The 16,021-nt window shown below is 50.1% G+C and overlaps 1 protein-coding gene across 6 annotated transcripts in view; it reads right to left on the bottom strand.

The window, feature by feature from the left end:
• raraa (retinoic acid receptor, alpha a) overlaps positions 1 to 9,291 on the bottom strand; it is a 602,035-nt gene extending 592,744 nt beyond the window's left edge. For 5 of the 6 annotated variants that reach the window (XM_085966524.1, XM_085966522.1, XM_085966525.1 and 2 more), the window contains exon 1: positions 9,165 to 9,291. The gene's annotated coding sequence lies outside the window, so the exon portion shown is untranslated. Of the gene's footprint in view, positions 1 to 827; positions 875 to 9,164 lie in introns of those variants that run through there. The other variant, XM_085966523.1, reaches the window with a different exon arrangement.
• Positions 9,292 to 16,021: the final 6,730 nt, after the last annotated feature.

Below are 16,021 nucleotides of genomic sequence, written 5' to 3'. Positions count from 1 at the left end.
AACAATTCCGGATAACCGAACGCTATAGTAAAAGATACGGAGCTCAGAGCTCTGTATAAAGCAACAAACCCTGTTGCTTAACAGCTTCAAAACAATCGGCACAAGTTGCAAGCGTCTCTGTAGCTTAGCAACAGCTTCAGCTACACCCTTGCACAGCAACAAATGGAGTAAAAAAAAGTTACCTGAACCGACTCTGAATTTTGCCGGTGGATAGAGCGTTCCGGTTATTTAGGGGCTGGTTAATTGAAAGTTTCCTGTACATGCATTCAGCTCAGTGCAAACGCTCCTTAAAACCAACCTCTTTGACTAAGCTTTTGGTCACCTGTCCTAATATCTCCATGTGACTTGGTGTCAAATGGGCTGAATGGCCTCCTTCTGTACTGTACTATTCTATGATTCTGTAAGTATATAAGCATTTAGCAATAAATTAGCTGCTCCTGTGAAGTGCCTTGGGACCAATGTTTCCTGTAATTTTGGGGGGGGGGGGGGGGGGGGGGGGGGGGGAGGGGGGGAGGGGGGTGGGTTGTGCGGCCCTTTCAAAATATCGCACATTTAAAAGCCAGCAAGCCGGCTGCGCGGGACCTTCCGAGAGCTGTGCAGCCGCGCAGCTTGGGGCATTTTACTATGTTAAAGGTGCTATATAAATGCAAGTTGTTGCTGCAAACAAGGCTCTGATAAGGAGGGAATAAATCAATCTGTGATATGGTAAATTTCCTGCGGTTAAATGGTTACAAACTTCAGATTCCCCAAGGTGGAAGTATACATTCTCAGTCCAGCCCCACTGCACAGCGCGATTTAATCGACATCAACTTCCTGTTCAGAAATACCTTTTAATGATGCGTCTGTGACCCACTTCTATCAAGCGAAGGAAAGCAGTCTGGAATTAACAATAAAAAGCTCGCTCTCCTTAAGAAGTCATAGTTTAACAGGCACATTATCACACACCTGGGAGCCCCTATTTAATATAATGGTTTCTCCAGTAGCTCGACAACCAAGCTTCAAAGCAAATCTAATCTCAAAACCCTAATTAATTCCCAGTGAAAATCCAGCACCAGATCGAAAGTAACACAAAATTACATCATTAAAACGTATTAACATCCTGAGCAAATCGACGAGTCACAAAATACTCTAATCTCATCATAAAGTAGTAAACCTGTTACAAACCATCATTCAATTCACAAGTCCAGCATGGCATGACACCACGTGACAATTCCAGTGAAATCTGAGGAGCAGGATTTTGTCCCAAAGTAGCACGATAAAAAAAAAACTAAGGAAAAAATACTGCCAATAAACAAATGCGATTGATTCAGATGTTCAAATTTAGGCTTAAAAAGGCGCAAAGCTGACAGCAGAAGATTCTAGAAAAATACCATTGGAGTCCTACTAGCACTCTGCTGGTGCACAAGTATCTGCTGCAGTCCACTGCTTTATAAGCCACAGTTCAATAGCACACTTCTTTTTAATAATTCAGAGTCAGGAGACGATTCCACAATCTGTCACTTCCATTGGCAATAACCAGGAGCACAGAAACTGCAAGCTTGCAATTCCCAACCCGTGCTTCCTCGTTGAACTACCTCCCGTGATGCAAGCCTTGAGCTGGTGCAAGAGCACATTTTTACACTCGGCATAACTTCTTGTTTCAATTTTAGAACTGCGACGTTTGGTTAAATCTCCCATGGTAACTCACTAGCTTGATACAAATATTATGACAACAGCCACTTAATAGTGAGAGCGGACATTGGGCTTACCGTAGCAGCTTCAGTAAAGTGATTATGGTAATGGTGTGAGTTTTTCATACCAAGTCTAATACAGGAAACTTTGGTTTATCCGGAGGTTGTATGTCCGGAAACCTCGATCTAACGGCAGAAATCAGCAGCCATTTTGGTTAGGTTTTTCCTCTTCTCCTAGCATTTTTTTTTTTATAAACAGTCAGGCTCTGGAAAGCGTCTCTGTAGCTTAGCAACAGCTTCAGAGATGCTTCCAAGGTACGGGCCGAGTGTTTACAAGCAGTTGCTAAGCAACAGTGTTTGTTGTCAAATACGGAGATGAAAACCTCCGTATCCTTCAACATTAGCGCTGGTCTATCCGGAAGTTTTGATAGATCGGCAGCAGCTCGGTCCCGTTGGTGCCGGATATCGCGAAGTTTCCTGCAGTACACCAATCAGTACAAGCGAGAGATTTTGCCTTCTAAACTTGGACTGTATCTGGAAGAGAGTTGAGTTACGTATTCTAGATTGAATTTTTGGTAGTGGAAATTATTTGAGGTTATAAAATAAGAGCATCACAAAAGAGATGTACTGGCATGACATTATTCTTAAAACTGATTTTTCCTGGAATAGGTTGGTACCAATGTTTCCTGTAAGCTGCGTTTTGTTTTGCGCAGTCAGTTTCTTTTAATGCGTGGTCCCTTTAAATTTTTGCGCATGCGCGGTATTTACATTGTAAGAGCCGGAGAGCGAGCTGCACGGGACCTTACAGATTATTGCGCGACTGCGCACGCAGCTTAGAGGGAACATTGCTTGGTACCAATATGTTAAACTCACTTAGCAACACAGCTATACAGGAATAAAATGACACTTAAGTCAACATGCTTTGACTTTTTGTGCACAACACTTGTGAACCTCTTCATTCATCACCTCTAAATGCACTCAGCATTGCCACTGGCAAATCTGTGAACATTTCCACACCCCAAAAATCATTCAGCTCAAAATACTCTTTCCAGGTGCAACAAAATCAATACTTACTTTGGTATTGGATGCGTTTCTTAGTTCAAGTAGACGTAGTAGGAAAATTTCACACGCACCCCATTATATTCACTGAAATCCTAGTGGCAGCACGGGACATAACATTCCAAAGCCCAAAATACCCGACTCTACTACAAAATCCCAAGTGACTTACTGGGTAAAAAATTAGCACAGCGCAGAGGGCCGAGTGGGTACTAAGGGAATCAAGGGATATGGGGATAGTGTGCGAAGGTGGAGTTGAGGTAGAAGATCGACCATGATCTTATTGAATGGCGGAGCAGGCTTGAAGGGCCAAATGGCCACATCCTGCTCCTACTTATGATGTTCTTATGAGTGGTTCAGTGTGTCTTCCTTTCACCTCAGAGACTGGGTCAGACTGATGGGATGAAAGGTTTGTCCCTAAATTTAAACTGGTTTGGGCAGTGTCGACCCAATTCCCAGATGATGCAAGTCTACAGCGCAAAACTGCCCCATTCTTTTAAACGTCAGTTTGTTATTCACTTCAAAAGATTAGTTTGTACAATAAAAATGTGATTTGATTTTAGAATTTATAGTACCTGAAACACACACGTGAACATCACGCATTTATTATGAGACATCAACGGGGATAAAAACACTTACATGGTGGCTCAGTGGATAAATGAACTACCCAGTGTGGCATCAAGCCAGACATAGCAGGAAGATCCCAGGGTCCAAACACTGGACTGGACTGAGTGAGCGGATATCGGGTTAGCTACAAGTGGTCTTGTGCGGTGCACCAGACGGGGGGGGGGGGGGGGGGGGGTAATATCTAGCCAGGGATCCCACTTCCTAACCCCTATCCACAGTTTAACGTCTCATCCGAAAGACAGCACCTCAGACAGTACAGCACTCCCTCAGCACTGCACTGGAGTGTCAGCCTAGATTTTTGCGCTCAAGACCCTGGAGCGGGACTCAAACCCACAACCACCTTCTGACTCAGAGGCGAAAGTAAGCCACAACCGACACTGGAGGGACAAAAGGAGAGAAAACTGTGGGAAAACTGTTAACTCTACACTTCGGAGTCCACTACTGGCGTTGTTTTACGCTGTGTTTAGACTCAACCGTCTCACAAGTCAATGCACCCCTTAACTGTATGATATTTTACCAAAGTTATTTAAAGAGTTCTCTGCTGACTGGTGAAGAATCCAGAGATTCTCTCACCACAGCAAAATTGTGAGGGGTTATCTGAGCAGTACGTGATGGAGATCAGACACCGAACTGTTGACAGAGCTCCCTCAACAAATGTATTCCTTCAGCCTTTGTTTTAACCCTTCAATGAAAACTTGCCCCCTGTGGTAACCGAGCATATTTTTAAATCACCCTTCACCTCCGCCAGTAAAAAAAAGTCAGAACCCCTCCACCCACTGATCTACGGCAAGTGGCGAGTAACAAAGGGCACAGCTGAAAAAGGCCAGAACGTCTCGGGTTCAATCCCCAGTCTCTGCGGAGTTAGCTGATGCAGCGGGAGGGGTGCGACAATCAACCTCAGTGTCCCCGTGGTTAAATTGATGAAATAAATGGTCCAGATCCCTGTTGGAAACTGCACATCCACTGACACTGGGTGAGTGAGCGTGGGGTCAACACTGGATCAAAGTCTACTGCGATGGCCTCCACACTTGAGGAGCTCACATTCAGAATCTACGTTCACATATTAAGAATGACTACTAGAAGCAAGGTACCAAAAGATTGCTGGCACCTTTGGGACTGGAATTAATTTAATTTAAAAAGGCACGGCCAAAGATACAAGGCTGTATGCACCTTTCATTCAGACAATTATACAAAAAACATCTCGCAACAGGCTCAGATCATCTCCTTTCATCAGAACTGACGAAGGGTCATCGACCTGAAACGTTAACTCTGTTTCTCTCTCCACAGATGCTGCCTGACGTACTGAGCAATGTTCCCTCGAAGCTGCACGGCCGCTGTCTACCGGTCCCGCGCACCGGATTTTTCAATGTGAGATGAGCGAAACTTTGAATGGGCCACGCAGCCCATTAAAGGGACCACGCATTCAAATTTCAAATTAGGGGGAACATTGCTGCTGAGTATTTCCAGCATTTTCCGTTTTTGTTTCAGATTTCGAGCATCTGCAGTATTTTGCTCTTGTATTAGATCATCTCCTACCAGTCACTCCTAATTGATCAGAACAGAACCAAGCCACCTAACAATGTGAAATTTTCCATTTTCCTTCATAATTAACGCACTAACAAAAGTCACATGAGCACATGGCTTTGAAACATGCAATTTCATTAGTAGGTCATTAATTACATGGGATACAAAACAGGCGCGCTGTCATTTTGCATTAGATGAATTTCTCTCCGTTAAGTCGATATTCCCAAATGCAGTTACCAAAAATAAAAATTAAGGAAAAAATATGGATTTTTTTTTTTTTTTTTTTAAATATAGATTTTTGTGTAATATTTTTCAAATTAAAGTTTGTCAAAGCCTGGGTAGGATTAGATTATTTTACAGCTACATTTTCAGATGTCATCGCCGGTCAAACACAGCAACAGCTGAACCTCCTCCGCACCATATACATAGCACTTTTTACAACCTCACAGCTCAAAGTTTTTTTGTGAATTCTATTCACTGGTGTAATGTAGGCAAATGCGGCAGCCAACTTGAGCACAGCATGATCCCACAAACAGCAACAGGATAAATTACAAGATTAAAAACCTAGATTTGACACCACATATGCGATTAGTGCCTATACCCCAACACTCCATGTGAAAGGATATGGGAGCACCAATGCACTGTGTCACAGTAACTGCTAGATTGTGACTATTTTGAAAAAGTGTTTGCAGTTGACGATCAGGAAACTCATATTAGCCCATATAAGTTCCCAGGTTGCATTACGACCCTACTGTTGTTTTGGGGAAAATAAACTCTAAACTGAAAGCACCGTGAAATAACAGATGAGAAAGTGCCTCCATACTGAGGTAATGGAACACTGGTGTTCGCTATCTACCAAGGCTGTAGCAGTCAAATAGCAAAACAGGTATTTCAAAAATCGACACACACACACACAACCAATTGTCATATCTTAAGTTGTATTTTTAAAAGATTGAAAGGATGAGAGATTGCATTCATGTTGGCCTGTAACAGTCACCTGCTCATCAGAATCCATTCTTATCGAAATCCATTCTAATCAGACAGAGCAACGTTAGAAGGAACAATGGATACATGCGAGTGATTTCAAAGCAGTAATCTAATCGTTGAGCTTTGTGGTTTGCAATGTCATCTGAACTCCTCAATGAGATTCCTGCCTTATAATCACTCTCCTATCGATTACTCACTATGTGGTATACTGAATTTTTTAAATGTTAGCATACGCCCAAGTAGTTCCTTAAAACTATTAATTTTTTTGCAGTCCCATACAAGTAGCATCATAATTTGATGATGAACATTTTGCAAGCCATGTCTTTATCCACCTTTTGCTCATCTAAATTGTGCAACTCCACCCGGAGGGCTTCATAAACTGTAATGAACAGCAGCAATGCAAGCACATTCAAATTGGAGAAAATGACAACATTTACATATACCAAAGGACACTCCATCCGCGAGATTTTTAATTTAATTAAGACTGGATTGAACGGAAATGCACGCATTCTTCAAAAGACTGTTGCACACCTGAGCTTTCCTAGAATTGTACTTCACTATTGCCAATATCGTCGCTGAGTTCTCCAGTGCAGCCTGGGTTAAGGAAGCAGGACTGGGGAAGGGGGGTGGGTGGGGGGTGGTGTTGTTATAAACGCTGCAATACTAGAACAGCATTACAGTGCAGGGCCTTGCTCTCTCCTGAAGACAGTAATTTGTGCAACAGTGCAGCATCATAGCAACTGGCAGCCCTCTGATACCTCCCGCAAGTGGCCAGTCATCCCAGGTGACTTTAGACATCGAGGCTCGTCAGGCTATTCAACTACGGGACTATCGTGTACTCACCCAACATTCTCAGGATAACAATCTGGAAACCTTGGCTGACATTTTCCTTCCCAAAGCGCTTTACAGTCAATGAAGTACTTTTGAAGTGTAGTCTCTGTTGTAATGTGGGAAACGCAGCAGCCAATTTGTGCACAGCAAGCTCCCACAAACAGCAATGTGATAATGACCAGATAATCTGTTTTAGTGATATTGATGATTGAGGGATACATATTGGCCAGGACACCGGGGAGAACTCCCCTGCTCTTCTTCGGAATAGTGGCCATGGGATCTTTTACGCCCACCTGAGAGAGCAGACGGGGCCTCGGTTTAATGTCTCATCCGAAAGACGGCACCTCCGACAGTGCGGCACTCCCTCAGCACTGCATGGGAGTGTCAGCCTAGATTTTTGTACTCAAGTCTCTGGAGTGAGGACTTGAACCCACAACCTTCTGACTCAGAGGCGAGAGTGCTACCCACTGAGCCACGGCTGACACAAAGCAGAACAAAAGAAAAGCATTGTGTAGGCAAATGCGGAAGCCACTCTGCACGCAATATTCCACAAACAGAAATAAGATGGATGACTACTAATTTGGTGGGAGGAATATTAGCCAGGTTACCAGAAGAGCCCCTCAATCACTGGAGATTTTTAAAAATATCATTTGGAACATTCATTTCACAAGATGAGTAGTTTTAGGTCCATTTCTCTGCCAACTATGGCTCTGTGACATTACATACAACTGATACACAAGGATGTCCACTGAAGCTTAAACACTACAATGTCATTGCTAAAAATTGACCAAGAAACTCATTTTATTACAAAGAAATTCCATCACCAGTGTATTTCATGCAGAGAATAATAGATTACCTCATACTGATTACAAGGCACCAAACTCTGAGGCTCAGATGATGTTAGAAAATGCAACAGCAATGTTTGTGCAGTTTATAATAAGTTATATGAACTTCACAATGAGATCACGTGCTTGAAATCACTCAAGTACCTGTTGTTTTTATATATCTACGTTAAGTTCATGGGGTTCATTTTGCTTACAAACGTTTCCACCCCACCCCCTTCTGAAGCTGCTGATTTATGTGAGGGTAAAGTACCACTGGCACCAGCAGTCCTACATTGCTTCACCCAAGTGGCCATTCAACATGCATGTCCAAGCAGTGATGACGGACAGGCTATTCTACCCCGGAGGCTAGTCCACCATGGAAAGCATCACGCCCATTAGTCTTCACTCAACATCAATGCAATCACGCTTCCAGCAGGAGTCAGTGGACTATGATCAGGACTGCAAACCCTTGCTGATTCTTTCCCCCTCCCTAGTCCATCAAACTGAGGTCAACTGTGGCAGCTCACTACCGTCCCGGCTTAGCAGAGGCCAGGGTTGGAACCTGCAAGCTTCTGGGCTACATGGCTGGTCTGTGATCCAATTTTTGCATAGCGAATTAGTCAAAGTTTTCCAGGTCGATAAACGACTGCAATGATATCACTGTCCACCTAGCAAGTGACAATCAACAGCCACATACTGAGTAAACAACACAGCTGGGTGTATACTTTATTAATTAAATAATCTGCAAGGTTCTTGCTCCTGATTGTTAGCCAGTGACCCTCATGCTGGAGAGTGTGTGCGTCTGAACATCAGGATCAGGCTCGACTGTGATGCCACCCACGGTACAACAGCTGACTCTCGCTGCCTGGACCCACGGGTGAACAACCTCAGTGAGGCACCAGAGAGCAGCTGACATTGGTGGAACCACATCCCAAGCAAGGATTCAGTGCCTCCAAGAAAGAGAGAAGAGAGGGGAGAAGAGAAAAACAAGATGCAAAATAAATGGGGGAAAAAATACACATTCACAATAAATCTAAACAACCAGGCTAACACTTTGTAGGAAAGTACCTCCCACAGTCACCACACTGCAACAGCACTCACCTCAAACCAGCAAAGCCAAGTTAAATGCTTTAACAAATCACCTGAATGCAGGCTGAGCACATTTTGTTTTGACTCTAACTATAAATATTTCCACAAGATGATTGATTAAGAGCCAAATATTTGATTACAATAAAAAGTAAACATTTAAATATATGAATTTTATTTAAAAAACCCACAGGGAAATGCTGCAGATTCAAGTCCCAAGCTGATCTCAGGTAATTGCTGATCAATCAAATTAACTTTGAAAGACGACAATCTGCCCTCAAACCCACTGGGACCAGCACCAGCATTTCTGGGGAGACACTTTGGTAAACTTTTCACAGGCAAGATTTAAATTTCTCCCCTGGCTGCTCCTAGGCCCCGCCTGGGTCTCCCCTGCAGCCCCGCCTCTCGAGTTGCCTCTTCCCCGCCTCTCGGCGAGTCCCGGCTGGGCTGGCGGTGTGGAGGAGCCCGGGCAGGGTAAAGTTGTGCCGGGAGGGCCGGCACCTCGGCAGGGGAGTCAGAGGTGTGCCTGTACGCGGGGGCCCCCGGGGCTGCTACTCACTGTCTGCGGCCCGGCGGCTGCTGCTGCTCGGATCCGGCGGGCTCTTCAGAGTCGTTTCGGCACAACCGGGGACATCAGCTCGACCGCCGCTCGGTGTGCGCGCTGCTGGGTCCTAGCGCCCGATCATTCGGCGCCACCCGCTCCCCGACCCACTGCTGGGTCCTAGCGCCCGCCGAGTTCACGCCGCCCGCTCCCCGACCCACTGCTGGGTCCTAGCGCCCGCCGAGTTCACGCCGCCCGCTCCACGACCGACTGCTGGGTCCTAGCACACGATTATTCGGCGCCACCCGCTCCACGACCGACTGCTGGGTCCTAGCGCCCGCCGGGTTCACGCCGCCCGCTCCACGACCAACTACTGGGTCCTAGCGCCCGCCTGGTACACACTGCCCGCTCCACAACCCACTGCTGGGTCCTAGCGCCCGCCTGGTACACACCGCCCGCTCCACGACCCACTGCTGGGTCCTAGCGCCCGCCGGGTTCACACCGCCCGCTCCCCGACCCACTGCTGGGTCCTAGCGCCCGATCATTCGGCGCCGCCCGCTCCCTGACCCACTGCTGGGTCCTAGCGCCCGCCGAGTTCACGCCGCCTGCTCCACGACCGACTGCTGGGTCCTAGCGCCCGATTATTCGGCGCCACCCGCTCCACGACCGACTGCTGGGTCCTAGCGCCCGCCGGGTTCACGCCGCCCGCTCCCCGACCCACTGCTGGGTCCTAGCGCCCGCCGGGTTCACGCTGCCCGCTCCACGACCGACTGCTGGGTCCTAGCGCCCGCTGGGTTCACACCGCCCGCTCCACGACCGACTGCTGGGTCCTAGCGCCCGCCGGATTCACGCCGCCCGCTCCACGACCGACTGCTGGGTCCTAGCGCTCACCGGGTTCACGCCGCCCGCTCCCCGACCCACTGCTGGGTCCTAGCGCCCGCCGAGTTCACGCCGCCCGCTCCACGACCGACTGCTGGGTCCTAGCGCCCGATTATTCGGCGCCACCCGCTCCACGACCGACTGCTGGGTCCTAGCGCCCGCCGGGTTCATGCCGCCCGCTCCCCGACCCACTGCTGGGTCCTAGCGCCCGCCGGGTTCACGCCGCCCGCTCCACGACCGACTGCTGGGTCCTAGCGCCCGCCGGATTCACGCCGCCCGCTCCACGACCGACTGCTGGGTCCTAGCGCTCACCGGGTTCACACCGCCCACTCCACGACCGACTGCTGGGTCCTAGCGCCCGCCGGGTTCACACCGTCCGCTCCACGACCGACTGCTGGGTCCTAGCGCCCGCCTGGTACACACCGCCCGCTCCACGACCCACTGCTGGGTTCTAGCGCCCGCCGGGTTCACACCGCCCGCTCCACGACCGACTGCTGGGTCCTAGCGCCCACCGGGCTCACGCCGCCCGCTCCACGACCTATTGCTGGGTCCTAGCGCCCGCTGGGTTCACACTGCCCGCTCCACGACCCACTGCTGGGTCCTAGCACCCGCCTGGTACACACCGCCCGCTCCACGACCCACTGCTGGGTCCTAGCGCCCGCCGGGTTCACACCGCCCGCTCCCCGACCCACTGCTGGATCCTAGCGCCCAATCACTCGGCGCCGCCCGCTCCCCGACCCACTGCTGGGTCCTAGCGCCCGCCGAGTTCACGCCGCCCGCTCCACGACCGACTGCTGGGTCCTTGCGCCCGATTATTCGGCGCCACCCGCTCCACGACCGACTGCTGGGTCCTAGTGCCCGCTGGGTTCACACCGCCCGCTCCACGACAGACTGCTCGGTCCTCGCGCCCGCCGGATTCACGCCGCCCGCTCCACGACCGACTGCTGGGTCCTAGCGCTCACCGGGTTCACACCGCCCGCCCCACGACTGACTGCTGGGTCCTAGTGCCCGCCGGGTTCACGCCTCCCCGCTCCACGACCGACTGCTGGGTCCTAGCGCCTGCCGGGTTCACGCCGCCCGCTCCACGACCCACTGCTGGGTCCTAGCGCCCGCTGGGTTCACGCCTCCCCGCTCCATGACCCACTGCTGGGTCCTGGCACCCGCCGGGTTCGCGCCTCCCCGCTCCACGACCGACTGCTGGGCCCTAGCGCCCGCTGGGTTCGCGCCGCCCGCTCCACGACCGACTGCTGGGTCCTAGCGCCCGCCGGGTTCACGCCGCCCGCTCCACGACCGACTGCTGGGTCCTAGCGCCCGCTGGGTTCACACCGCCCGCTCCACGACCGACTGGTCGGTCCTCGCGCCCGCCGGATTCACGCCGCCCGCTCCACAACCGACTGCTGGGTCCTAGCGCTCACCGGGTTCACACCGCCCGCCCCACGACTGACTGCTGGGTCCTAGTGCCCGCCGGGTTCACGCCTCCCCACTCCACGACCGACTGCTGGGTCCTAGCGCCCGCTGGGTTCACACCGCCCGCTCCACGACCGACTGCTCGGTCCTCGCGCCCGCCGGATTCACGCCGCCCGCTCCACGACCGACTGCTGGGTCCTAGCGCTCACCGGGTTCACACCGCCCGCCCCACGACTGACTGCTGGGTCCTAGTGCCCGCCGGGTTCACGCCTCCCCGCTCCACGACCGACTGCTGGGTCCTAGCGCCTGCCGGGTTCACGCCGCCCGCTCCACGACCCACTGCTGGGTCCTAGCGCCCGCCGGGTTCATGCCGCCCCGCTCCACGATCGACTGCTGGGTCCTAGCGCCCGCCGGGTTCACGCCGCCCCGCTCCACGATCGACTGCTGGGTCCTAGCGCCCGCTGGGTTCACACCGCCCGCTCCACGACCCACTGCTGGGTCCTAGCGCCCGCCGGGTTCACGTCGCCCCGCTCCACGACCGACTGCTGGGTCCGAGCGCCCGCCGGGTTTGCACCTCCCCGCTCCACGACTGACTGCTGGGTCCTAGCACCCGCTGGGTTCGCGCCGCCCGCTCCACGACCGACTGCTGGGTCCTAGCGCCCGCCGGGTTCGCGCCTCCCTGCTCCACTACCCACTGCTGGGTCCTAGCGCCCGCCAGGTTCGCGCCTCCCCACTCCACGACCGACTGCTGGGTCCTAGCGCCCGCCGGGTTTGCGCCTCCCCGCTCCACTACCGACCAGCGCCCCGCCCCACCCGCCAGGTTTGAACTCCTCCCCTCCAGGGACTTGAGCACATAAAGCTAGGCTGACACTCCCGTGCGGTACTGAGCGAGTGCTGCACTGTCGGAGGTGCTATCTTTCGGATGAGACGTTAAACCGAGGCCGTGTGTGCTCTCTCAGCTGGACATAAACGATCCCATGGCACTATTTCGGAGAAGAGCAGGGGAGTTATCCCCCGGTGTCCTGGCCAATAGTTATCCCTCAACCAACATAAAACAAAAAAAAGATTATCTGGTCATTATCACATTGCTGTTTGTGGGAGCTTGCTGTGCGCAAATTGGTTGCCGCGTTTCCTACATTCCAGCAGTGACTCCACTTCAAAAATATTTTATTGGCTGTAAATTGCTTTGCGATGTCTGGTGGTCATGAAAGGCGCTGCCAGCCAGGTACCAACTCCACCGGGTCCTAGTTTCACTCGGTTACGGTTCATAATTTCTGCTGTGATACCCATTCTACCATTATCACTGACACACGAATTCTGTCAGGTTCAAGCACACACTTGTCTGCACTGAAACACAGAATCCACTGACTGAGTATCTGTCAGGCTTGCCAGTCTAAATTATCAATTAAATGTTAGAAACAAGTAGCTCTGGGACATGTTATACCAGATAGCCACAGTCACCCATAGAATCTCTGAACACTAGCTGGAGAAGTGCAAGGCTAAATAGCATATTAGAAAAGGGAGGGGGAAAATTCAGTTACCAATTTTCACTGTGCCCTTATTAAGTTAGGAACCTATTTGAGACCATACCCTGATCATGTTAGATGCCACTACCAAATATGACTGTTTCTTTAGAAATCTGGAGTTAACAGTGATGGCAGGACAGCTGTAGCAGTAGTAAAGCTCAAAGATGGGACAGAGTATCTGGTTCCTATGCACCATTTTTCAAGTAGGTTTATTATTAGGATATATGACCAGAAGGAGCGGACCTGAGCGGGAGCAGAGCAAGAGCGGAGTGGAATAAATAATGTGGTGACAGGAGGCCCGAGAGAAGGAGCGGACCTGAGCGGAAGCGGAGCTGGGAGCAACTCAACACAGGCAGAATTTGAAAGAGTGACATCAGAGTAAAAAAAACTAAAGTGACGTCAGCAGAAGGGAAGGAGCTGTTTGGTGAGTAGCTGGTGAGTGTTTTTTAAAAAATCTTAAGCTTATTTCAGCTAATTTAGTTAATAGTCTATTAAATAGAGACATGGCAGGGCACCTCAGTCCCGTGGAATGCACATCTTGTGCCATGTGGGAACTCCAGGACGCTTCCCAGGTCCTGAACAACCACATGTGCAGGCAGTGTCGTCAGCTGGAGGAGCTCGAGCTCCAGGTTTCGGAGCTTGAGCAGCAGCTGGCATCACTGCGGTGCATCCATGAGGCTGAGAGCTACATGGATAGCACGTTTCAGGAGGTGGTCACCCCGCAGCTTAAGAGTGTGCAGGCAAAGAGGGAATGGGTGATCGCCAGACAGAAAAGGAGGACCAGGCAGGTAGTGCAGGAGTCCCCTGAGTGTATCTCATTCTCTAACCGGTATTCGGTGAGGGTGATGATTCCTCTGGGGAGTACAGCCAGAGCCAAGTCCACGGCACCACAGGTGGCTCAGCTGTGCGGGGGCGGGGGGGGTGGGAGGAGGAAAATTGGGAAAGCAATCGTGATAGAGGATTCAATAGTTAGGGGAACAGAAAGGCATTTCTGCAGCCACAGATATGATTTCAGGATGGTATGTTGCCTCCCCGGTGCCAGGGTTAAGGATGTCACTGAGCGGCTGCAGAACATTCCGAGGTGGGCAGGTGGACAGCCAGAGATCGTGGTCTATATCGGTATAAACAGGCAAATTTTAGGGAGCTAGGAAAGAGATTAAAAAGCAGGACCTCAAAGGTAGTAATCTCTGGATTACTCCCAGTGCCACACGCGAGTGAGTATAGAAATAGGAGCATAGAGCTGATGAATGCGTGGCTGGAGAGATGGCGCAGGAGGGAGGGCTTTAGATTCCTGGGACATTGGGACCGGTTCTGGGGGAGGTGGGGCCTGTACAGGCCAGACGGGTTGCACCTCAACAGAGCCGGGACCAATATCCTTGCTGGGTGGTTTGCTAGTGCTGTTGGGGAGGGTTTAAACTAATTTGGCAAGGGGATGGGCACCAGGATGTAGCATTAGAAAGGGGAAATATGGTGCACAAAAGAGTGGGAGATACAGATAGCACTAGAGTAAGAGATAGTATGGTATTAGGTGGGGTCAGACTAAGAAAATACAAGAATGTCTAAGATAGGTTTACAGTGGATGTGTGTAAACGCATGAAGCGTGGTAAATAAGTCTGGTGAGCTGCTGACGCAAATAGCCACAAGGGAATATGATGTTGTGGCGATAACGGAGACCTGGCTCAAAAAAGCGCAGGATTGGGTACTAAATACTCCTGGATATTAAGTGTTTAGGACAGATAGGGAAGGAAAGAAAGGAGGTGGGTAGCAGTATTGATTAAGGAGACTATTACAGTGCTGGAGAGAGAGGATGTCCCGGAGGGGTCAAGGACAGAATCTATTTGGTTAGAGTTGAGAAATAATAGAGGTGCCATTACACTACCAGGTATATTCTATAGGCCACCAACTAGTGGGGAGGGTATAGAGGAGCAAAGTTGCAGGGAAATTACAGAGAGGTGCAAGAACTATGGAGTAGTGATAATGGGAGACTTCAATTAACCTAATATAGACTGGGATAGTAATAGTGCAAAGGGCAGAGAGGGGGCAGAATTTCTGAAGTGTATTCAGGAGAACGTTCTTGAACAGTATATTTCCAGCCCAACGAGGAAGGAGGCATTGCTGGATCTGGTTCTGGGGAATGAGGTGGGTCAGGTGGATCAAGTTTCAGTCGGGGAACATTTAGGCAACAGTGATCATAGTATCATAAGGTTTAGGTTAACTATGGAAAAGGACAAAGAGCAATCTAGAGTCAAAATACTTAATTGGAGGAAGGCCAATTTCACTGGGTTGAGAACGGACCTGGCCCGGATAAACTGGAATCAAAGATTGGCAGGCAAAACTGTCATTGAACAATGGGCTGCCTTTAAAGAGATGGTTCAGGTAGTGTCGAGGTACATTCCCACAAGGGGGAAAGGTAGGGCAACCAAAGCCAGAGCTCCCTGGATGATGAAAGAGATAGAGAGTAAAATAAAGCAGAAAAAAGGGGCGTATGACAGATGTCAGGTTGAGAATACAAGTGAGAACCAGGCTGAATACAAAAAGTTCAGAGGGAAAGTGAAAAAGGAAATAAGAGGGGCAAAGAGGGAGTATGAGAATAGATTGGCAGCTAACATAAAAGAGAATCCAAAAGTCTTCTACAGGCTTATAAATAGTGAACGGGTAGTAAGAGGAGAGATGGGGCCAATTAGGGACCAAAAAGGAAACCCAAGCATGGAGGCAGAGGGCATGGCTGAGGTACTAAATGAGTACTTTGCATCTGTCTTTACCAAGGAAGAAGATGCTGCGAAAGTAATAGTGAAAGAGGAGGTAGTTGAGATACTGGATGGGATAAAAATTGATAAAGAGGAGGTACTAGAAAGGCTGGCTGTACTTAAAGTAGATAAGTCACCAGGACCAGATGCGATGCATCCTAGGATGCGGAGGGAAGTAAATGTGGAAATTGCGGAGTTACTGGCCATAATCTTCCAATCCTCCATAGATACGGGGGTGGGGCCAGAGGACTGGAAAACTGCAAATGTTACACCCTTGTTCAAAAAAGGGTGTAAGGATAAACCCAGCAACAACAGG

Source organism: Somniosus microcephalus, chromosome 24 (assembly GCF_052327205.1).
Source record: "Somniosus microcephalus isolate GS21.2 chromosome 24, FLI_Smic_1.0, whole genome shotgun sequence".
Classification (NCBI taxonomy): Eukaryota; Metazoa; Chordata; class Chondrichthyes; order Squaliformes; family Somniosidae; genus Somniosus; species Somniosus microcephalus.
This window is presented reverse-complemented; position numbering and strand designations above follow the sequence as displayed.